The sequence below is a fragment of the Amblyomma maculatum genome, chromosome 2 (genome assembly GCF_055883805.1).
Source record: "Amblyomma maculatum isolate TAMU_Amacu chromosome 2, ASM5588380v1, whole genome shotgun sequence".
NCBI classification, from domain to species: domain Eukaryota; kingdom Metazoa; phylum Arthropoda; class Arachnida; order Ixodida; family Ixodidae; genus Amblyomma; species Amblyomma maculatum.
In genome coordinates this window covers 46,395,659-46,404,185 of record NC_139345.1, presented here as the reverse complement: position 1 = coordinate 46,404,185, position 8,527 = coordinate 46,395,659, and positions in this window count along the sequence as shown.

Below are 8,527 nucleotides of genomic sequence, written 5' to 3'. Positions count from 1 at the left end.
TTTCTGGCTGTTTGCGGCTCGCGCATGTGCCTGGCAACATTTACTTGGCTATAGAAGGACTCAACTGATACCTTTCATGTTCCTAGAAGATTGCTGCCATATGTTGCTGTACATTCGGTCAAACGTTGACCGAATGTACAGGCCACATTTCTGTGCGTTTTACTGTACAGTTCAAATTTTACGACATTTGATTCCAAATCAACCATGTGGCAATAAATTTAGGGATTACTTCTGCATTTATAAACTATATTGAAATGATTTGATATCAACGGCTCCTTTTTACTGTTGGGATATTTTTGACGCTTAGTTTATTGTTTTTTTTTTAGTAAATACGTCATGTGACAAAATACTTCCTCTCCTTTTTTTCTTGTTTTCCTTTTCTCAGTTTGTTCTATTCAATACACGTAGGTGAGCTGCCAGGTCTGTTAGTTTTCCTACAATGTTTCTCAGGCAGCCTAAAGTACATCGCATTTTTCTTTATCGTTGAGATGGAAATGAGTAGTAGCAAAGTTTATGCATTCACTTCTTCCTAGATTGTTCTCCTCTGTTCTTGTTGAGTCTCAGTTCTTGTTTATTTTCGTTCATTTTGTAAGCATTCAAATTTTATCTTTATCATATTGTTTTTTAAAAGATTTGGGAGAGCAAGTTTTGAGGCTATAAAAAGAATTCTATGGGCTTCCTCTGTATGTAAGGCTCCCCATGGAAAAGTTTTGCACACAACAAACCTTTAAATTTTAGTTGAACACCAAAGAGTCGTAAAAGCTCTTTCTTCCGACCGACACCCATCCTTAGCACCATTATTGGCATAGTAGGCTCTGTAAACTATCACTCAATACTAGTGACATTACGTCACAGTAGCATCACGTAATATCAAATGCGCAGCGACGTGCGACATCTGGCTGTCGGTGCGCGAATGAAACATTCTCATCGATGATGCTATGACCTGACTAACCTTTCTTTGTACTTTATTCGAAATACAACGAGCGCCACTAGACTAGCTTTCATATCGTGACGCTTCGACTCAGAGCGGAAGAAGGAAAAAAATGCAGCATTTTGATATACTGAAGTTTTTCACTTGATTAATCATTTATCACGAAGCTTTCAGCTAAGCCTAAATTGAAGAAACAAAGCTAAATAACAGATAATCAAAAATGTTTTTCTAGAGCCTTCTTAGTGTTGTCTTGAATTCAGAAGGAGCCACTTATCAATTTTAATGATTAGCACACAATTTTCAAGGTTTTTAAGGGCACCATGCTCTGGCTTTTTTTCTTGTTTCTATGCCCCGGGATAACACGAAAAATAGAAACAGTATTTTTTTCAAAAATTTCAAGCTTTTTTGATCCCTCCCATTGCTACCCCCAAAAAGAGAAGCCACTTCTTAGAACGATTCTCCGACATTTCTCCATTCGTCTGGTACAATGGCAGATGACGATGCCGCACTAGTACCAGCCACCGGTTTCATCACACATGCCCAAGCTCATCAATACGGGCGCATTATTCGTGTACTGGCATCATTCACTAATCATCCGTCGTTACTATCAGCCAATCGCACTATCAACCATCGGCCGATGAATGAACCGACGCTCATATAACATGTGCCCTTCATCCAAGGCACCCATTATTTTCCGACATGTTTTTCAATTCATCATTGATGTAGAGTGCACTTCTAGTAGATGCGCAGTTCACCCTTGCACTACCTATCTTGGGAAAAATATCAGGTCTGTTCCGGTGGTTGGCATCATGGTGGAGTCACCGCAATCCAACGTTTCCACCGGCAGGTTTTCACTCATTCTCGAAACCTCCTTCCTAAGTTAGGGTACATCGACGGCTTGTCGGCACAACGAGTACAGTAGGTCTTGTGTAATAAACACTACGGCGCTCGAGTTCGGGTATTCGACGGATGCGAGCAGGCATAGTGGCACTCTGTTAGGTTTTGATTGACTCATGAAGAGATATTCTGGATGTTCAGCCCCTATTATTAGTTAAAACGCACTCACAATCGTCAAAGCCTAGCAAAAACCTTGCCTGGGCCAAGATAGTCTCTAAAGCAACTGAGGCGCCAGCCATTGCCGAGACACCGATTCAGTGAGTTGGACGATGGCATGCATAAAAGAATGCAGAAAATTTATTTAAAAAACAAAAAAACAGCAAAGAACAACACAACAGGTGCCTGTAAAGCAGGGCCACTGCTCTATATCGCCTCTCCCGGGTCATTGGCTCCTAGGGCATCCATAATGAATCTCCATGGTAGAACGAGAGACAGATGACAGCTACACAGTATGCAAGATAACTGAAAAAGGGTTGAGAGGGAGCCTCAGTTCACGATCCGAGCATACGTTTCGACAAGGGGACTTCTCTTCGACTGGACAGCGCGGTCATCAATTGCGAGCGTTTAAATACGCTTTTGATTCCGAAGGAGAAAAGAGAAGGAGGGCAAGGGGTAGAAAGGAGCAGAAGAGTGAAACATTGGGTCTAAAACATGTCCAAGGAAACAATCTTTCTGTCCTTGTCTTGATTTTTTTCAAACCTACCCCCTCCTCCCCCCCCCCCTTCTTGGCTTTTCTCCTTCCGGAGCAAAAGCGCATTTAAATCTACGCCACAGATGATGGCTCTGCCGAGACAAAAACACGTCCCCTGTCGAAACATTGGGTCAGCTGGCGAACTGAAGCTAGCCCTCTACCCGCCGGGGTGGTGCAGTGGTAAGACGCCCGACTACTGTGCCGGAGTTCCCGGGATCGAATCCCGGCCTCGGCGGCTGCGTTTCGATGGAGGCGAAACGAAGTGGCGTCCGTGTTCTGTGCGATGTCAGCGCACGTTAAAGATCCCCAGGTGGTCGAAATTACTCCGTAGCCCTCCACTACGGCCCCCTTTCTCTCTATTCACTTTCAACCCCACCTTCATCCCTTCCCTTACGGCGCGGTTCAGGTGTCCACAGAGCAAGTGTGACAGATACTGCGCCTTTCCCTTCCTATGAACCAACCGACACCCACCGGTAAAAATGGGTACATGCGTACCAAGGCCTGGCGCCCTGCTCTTCTAGGGGTGTGCGCTTGGGAGAAGCTCTGTAAATCCCGCTGTGCCCCTGGTGGGTGAAACCCAGTTTCCAACACCTCGCAACCTGCAAAGGTGGTTCATATGTTTGTCTTGGTTCTCACTTTGAGCCTCGGCATCAGCAGCAGTCAGCAGCAGCTCTAAAGAAAGTGACGCATAATGAGCTTTTGCCGCGTTAGGCGGACTTATCGTTGTCCTATGGCAGAACGGATCACTGCCCATGAGTGCAACTATTTGGCACCTATGACACCCTTCCCAATCATTTCACCTCAAAGAGCCGAACACCAGGCCGGGCGAAAACTTGTACCCATTAAGAAACCGGTGGGTGCCCTGTGGCAGCGGGATCGAACCTGGTTCCTCCCGAATGCGAGGCGGATGCACCACCACAAGGCCACCGCTTCGTTTGAAATCCACCGAGGGACACCCACTGGTAAAAACCTCGGCCTGGCACCCAGCTCTCAGGGAGATGAGCGCTTGGAAGAGATCCGCAGACCCCGCTACGCTCCTTTTAGGCCAAAATTGTTTCGAACAATTCAGTCTGAAAAAAATGGTTCGAGTTACCGTGTTTCCCGCCTCGCATTTTTACCGAAGCAGTAGCCTTGTGGTAGTGCATCCACCTCTCATTCGGGACGTACCAGGTACGATCCCTGCTGCTACCGGCTACCCTCCAGTTTTCAATGGGCACAAGCTTTCCTCCGGTCTGGTGCTTTGCTCTTTGAGGTGAAATTCTTGGGAACGGGGTCATAGGTCACATATAGCTTAGCCGATGGGACAGTGATTCGTTCCGCCATCGGACAACAGTACGTCCGCCTCGATCGTTTGGCAAACGCCAATTATGTGGCCCTTTTTTACCGACGCGGTGACCTTGTGGTAGAGCATCCACCTCCCATTTGGGAGGAACCAGTTTCCATCCCTGGTGCCGCCGGGTACCCAACAGTTCTTCAATGGGTACAAGCTTACCTCCGGTCTGGTGCTCGGCTCTTTGAGGTACAATGCTTGGGAAAGGTTGGGTTTAGTTTGTGGGGTTTAACGTCCCAAAGCGGCACAGGCTATGAGAGACGACGTAGTGGAGGGCTCGGAAAATTTCGACTACCTCATGTGCCCTCATATTGCACAGCACACATGCGCCTTGCTTTTCGCCTCCATCGAAAAGCGACTGCCAAGGTCGGGATTCAGTCCCGCATCCTTGAAGACAGTAGCCGAGCGCCATAAGCACTTCGCCAATCCGGCCAGGCCCTTGGAAAAGGGGTCGTCATAGGTCCCAAATAATTGCGCTGATGGGACATTGGTACCTTACTCCATCGGACAACAATGAGTCCGCCTCTAGCGAAGAAAGCCCATTATGCGCTCTTTTCCCAAGCTTTTTGCCCCAAACAACAGAGCACCAGGCCAGGAGAAAGCTTGTACCCATTGAAAACCGGTGAGTGCCCCGCGGCACTCACCGGTACTACGCCGGTAACGTCTGGTCGTACATTGGCCCCGACATTACCAACACCGTACCAACATTGGGCCCAAGATTCTTGCTGCCTACGTGCAGTATACATTACGTTTTTCTCCCTCACCGGTAGCTGAAACGGCTGACCTCACTTAGCGCGCACAAAACTGCCTCGTTATAAGGGGAGCACATTCAGCACCTCTCATGTGTTTCATTTTAAGATTTCTTATTTTAACGCTTGCTGACTAAGTTTTGTTGCCACTGGAGCTGCCAACGTTGTAGTTGTTTCTTTTCGTGGAAAAAGTAAGGCAAAATTGAGAATCAGCCTTAAACCGCAGAGGTCACAATTGAAAAACTTGAAGAAACGCTTTTACAGGCCTTGCAGAGCCAACAAAGAGCTAAATGTGTTTCCATATATCGTATTTTACTTCGGCGCAAAACTGTGGGTCAGCCCTTAGGTCAAGTAGCTCTGGCGCTCTGCCTTCCGCCGACTTGTAGGCTACCCAGGCTTTCGACTGTGCACGCACAAGAATTGGTCAGATATGTGAGCAAACTCAATTTTCGCCTTTACTAGCCGCGTATTCGATTACTACGGTTCATGTCATAGGAAACTGCGCGCTCTATTTACGTGTTTAAAATAGTGAAACGAGCCTCGGAATTTTAGTTTGCAACTATACCTTATACTGCACTGCTCAATTATAAAGTCTCTTCGAAACGATTTCAACGGAGTTGTATTTATTTATTTTTTTTTTTTTTTGCTGTAATGCCTAGTTGAGTCTTCTTAAGCCAGCATGAGCTATAATGTTGCGAAGCCGAACCGAAAGGTAGCTTTATAATAAGGGAGTAATTACTCAGTGACATTCGCTCAAGCGCGGACAAGCATGTCATGGCATCAGCGTCACAAAGATGGAGTGTTATTAACGTTAGAAGAAGAGGAGGATTCGTTAATTACTACCTGCTTTCTATTCAGGGAACTCTCAGTTGTGAGCGGATAATGTCGGTGTAGCCGGAAGTAGGTCGGCCTGAAGGGCCTATCTCGTTATTAGAGGTGGTGTAATAAAAAATAATTAACGCAGGAATGCGGTAACAGAAAACTAGGTACACCAGAGTATTCGTACTAGAATGTACTTGTTTGCTCTTGTAACGTGTAATTAGGCACTTCTGTTGTATCTGAGGTTTCTAATTCCCAGATGGGGTGGATGGCTCTACCTCTCCCTCCTTCAAGATTTCGATATTGTAGGGTGCTCTGTTGACCTGATTTTGCTTTGTAAAGTGAATCCTTTATCCTGAAGTACTTTTACCACATCCATGCATCAAATTAGCGACTCCTGTATTACGTGCGTTTTTCTCTCTCAATTGTGCCGCACACCATAGCGTCCCGACTCACCAGGTCTCTGCTCAAATGAGTCGCCTTTGTCTGCATACAAGGAGACAAAAAGATTACAGGATACAAGGTCACCCCTTTTACGTGACATATCGGGCCCAAACTCATGAGTATAGTGAGCTTCATATGCTCCGTCGGCATTTTCCTCGCAATGCATCATTATTATTATTATTATTATTATTATTATTATTATTATTATTATTATTATTATTATTATTATTATTATTATTATTATTATTATTATTATTATTATTATTATTATTATTATTATTATTATTATTATTATTATTATTATTGCTGAATACTGCGATTTTCAATACATCACAGCAGGAGGGAACAATGGGTATAAATGAAAAAAAAATAGACACCGATAAAGCAAAACAAAGGTTTACATGACAAGTAAATACCAGGGCAAGATTATTAGGATTATTAAATTTAGATGTTTCTCGAACAAGTGTAGTAATTTGTGCTAACATCATTGTTGAGGTTATTCCTACATTGACCGTCCTTCGGAAATAAGAATATTTATACCAAGTAACTAATGAGTTTAATGCTGTAATTGGAAGAGAATGGGGATTCCTAATTTGATACACAGAGGAATAAATAAGGATAATGAAGGCGTTGACGCTGAGGATATTATTAATTAACTGAAAGAAAAAATTTGAGCGACCCGTGCAATTTCTGATGTAATAGAGGGTAAGCCGCATTTTAGGCGGTTACTTAACGCCCGCCTATGTGTATTGCATATTAATCTGGCTGTTTTCGTTTGAAATGTATCTAGCTTTTCAGCATTTGTGGGATTCTATTATTGGTTTAGTATTATTATTACAGGCGAGGAGGCGTGTACCGGAGGTGGCTCAACTAAGCGAGGGAAGCAAGAAAAAAAAAAAGCTTTCTGAGAGCGCTTGCAGATATCTAGCCTGCATGCTTTGTCCAAGAAAGGCTGTCAAAAATTCATAGGCCTGACTACTTACATTTTGTAAATTCATGAAGTAAATTACTACTAGCAGCTTACTGAATACAAGAGGGCTATTTTTAAGCGTCATTCTTAAGTTACACTAAGAAATTCTTTTCGCAAAATTATTATTCAGCACAAGTTGATCTTCCGTTGATCTTACTTTCGCTTACAGGGCGTAGTTGTCAGCATGTGACTTCGCATGTCCTCTTTTGTTGATGATGGGAAAACGGGGTTGCGTGACGCCATTTGCAAAGTAGAATCTTGCGTAGGCGAGGCCTCGTAAAAGTCCCACACCTCACCCTAGCAATTTAGTGTATGCCATCAAAGGGTGTTTTCTTGCTGCTGACAAAATAGTGCTTTTTAAGTGCTTTGACCTTGATTAGGGGAGTGGAGTTTATGTAAATCCAGGCTGCAGGTAACGAGATTCGCTAGCGTTGCACTCAGGCGATAACCAGTTTGAGAGAGCTCACGGTCTGCAGCTTGTCTAAACTGTGCTCAGTTCGTTTCGTGGAAAGCAAGCAAACACAGGCAGAGGTCCGGATGCAAGTATAGGGTACTAATGACATTGCACTTCTCATTTGCATGTGCACCTGACTGATTCTTTGGTGTATAATACTAAAGAGATAAAAGTAACTTCAGTGTGCTCTGTGTCTGGACTGGAGCGGCGACATTCCAAAATATACAAGAACATTGTACTCATGTGGGCTTTCTCACTAGTTTATACACCTCGCTTCGTCCGAGTCTCTGCAAGGATACGTCTCCGATGATCAGGTGATGCAAAGGTTCTGTATGCATGAGTAATGTGGGGCCCTGAAGTCTGCTCTCAGATTTACCGGACACTCTCAACTAAGAATGGTGAAGATTTTTCTATCATAGGGTGAACACCGCCTTAGAGGCGCAAGGGTTCCGTCCATATCAAATGTGTGTTTTGCGAGTTTTCGGGAGCGTGTAATTTATCTGGTCAGTACTCGTAGCAGCATGGCCAGACGTACCTCTTGCATTACAGGAAACAGTGTCTTTGTGCTAGCCCTCTGAGAACAGGAACAAAAGCCCAAACTGTCGCTTGACCGGTCGCAGTGGTTTATGAGTTCAGGAAACGTTGCATGAATGTGATCGCAAATTTGATGATACGCATTTTGTTTAGCCGTCTGAGCATGCTCAGATAGGTCCATGAAAACACGTCTTCTGCTGAAATGCCCTAGGGGAATTAAAAGCCTCGCCATCAAAGGCCAGCATGTAAATGACGATGGCGACCACGTGCGCGCCTCATTTGCGTATACATTCGACTGGTTCTTGAAGAGGATCATCCTAGAGACAAACAAATGCCGGTACTACGCCCCAAGGCAAATCGGAGCAACGAGAATCGATTTTACTTACGGTCCTTATTCTCAGTGTTGTTCTGTTTTCCGGCAGGATGATGAACGCAATGTTACGAAATGAATCATACTGCAAAAGTGCCACCAGAAGAGGTGCGCCTTGCTGCGCCATGGAGATGAGAAAAATTAAGGACGCTTTTAAAGCAAGGTGAATATCACGTATAACAACACTGTGTGTCAAATGGGTAAACGGTGTTTCAGGTGAGGAGACACTTCACAATCAATCAAAAAGAAGCATGAAAGAAAATTAAACTCTTCCTCCAAACGTAATACTGTCCACTGTGAACAGCAGAGACAACTACCGATTTTGCAGGTTCGTCTAA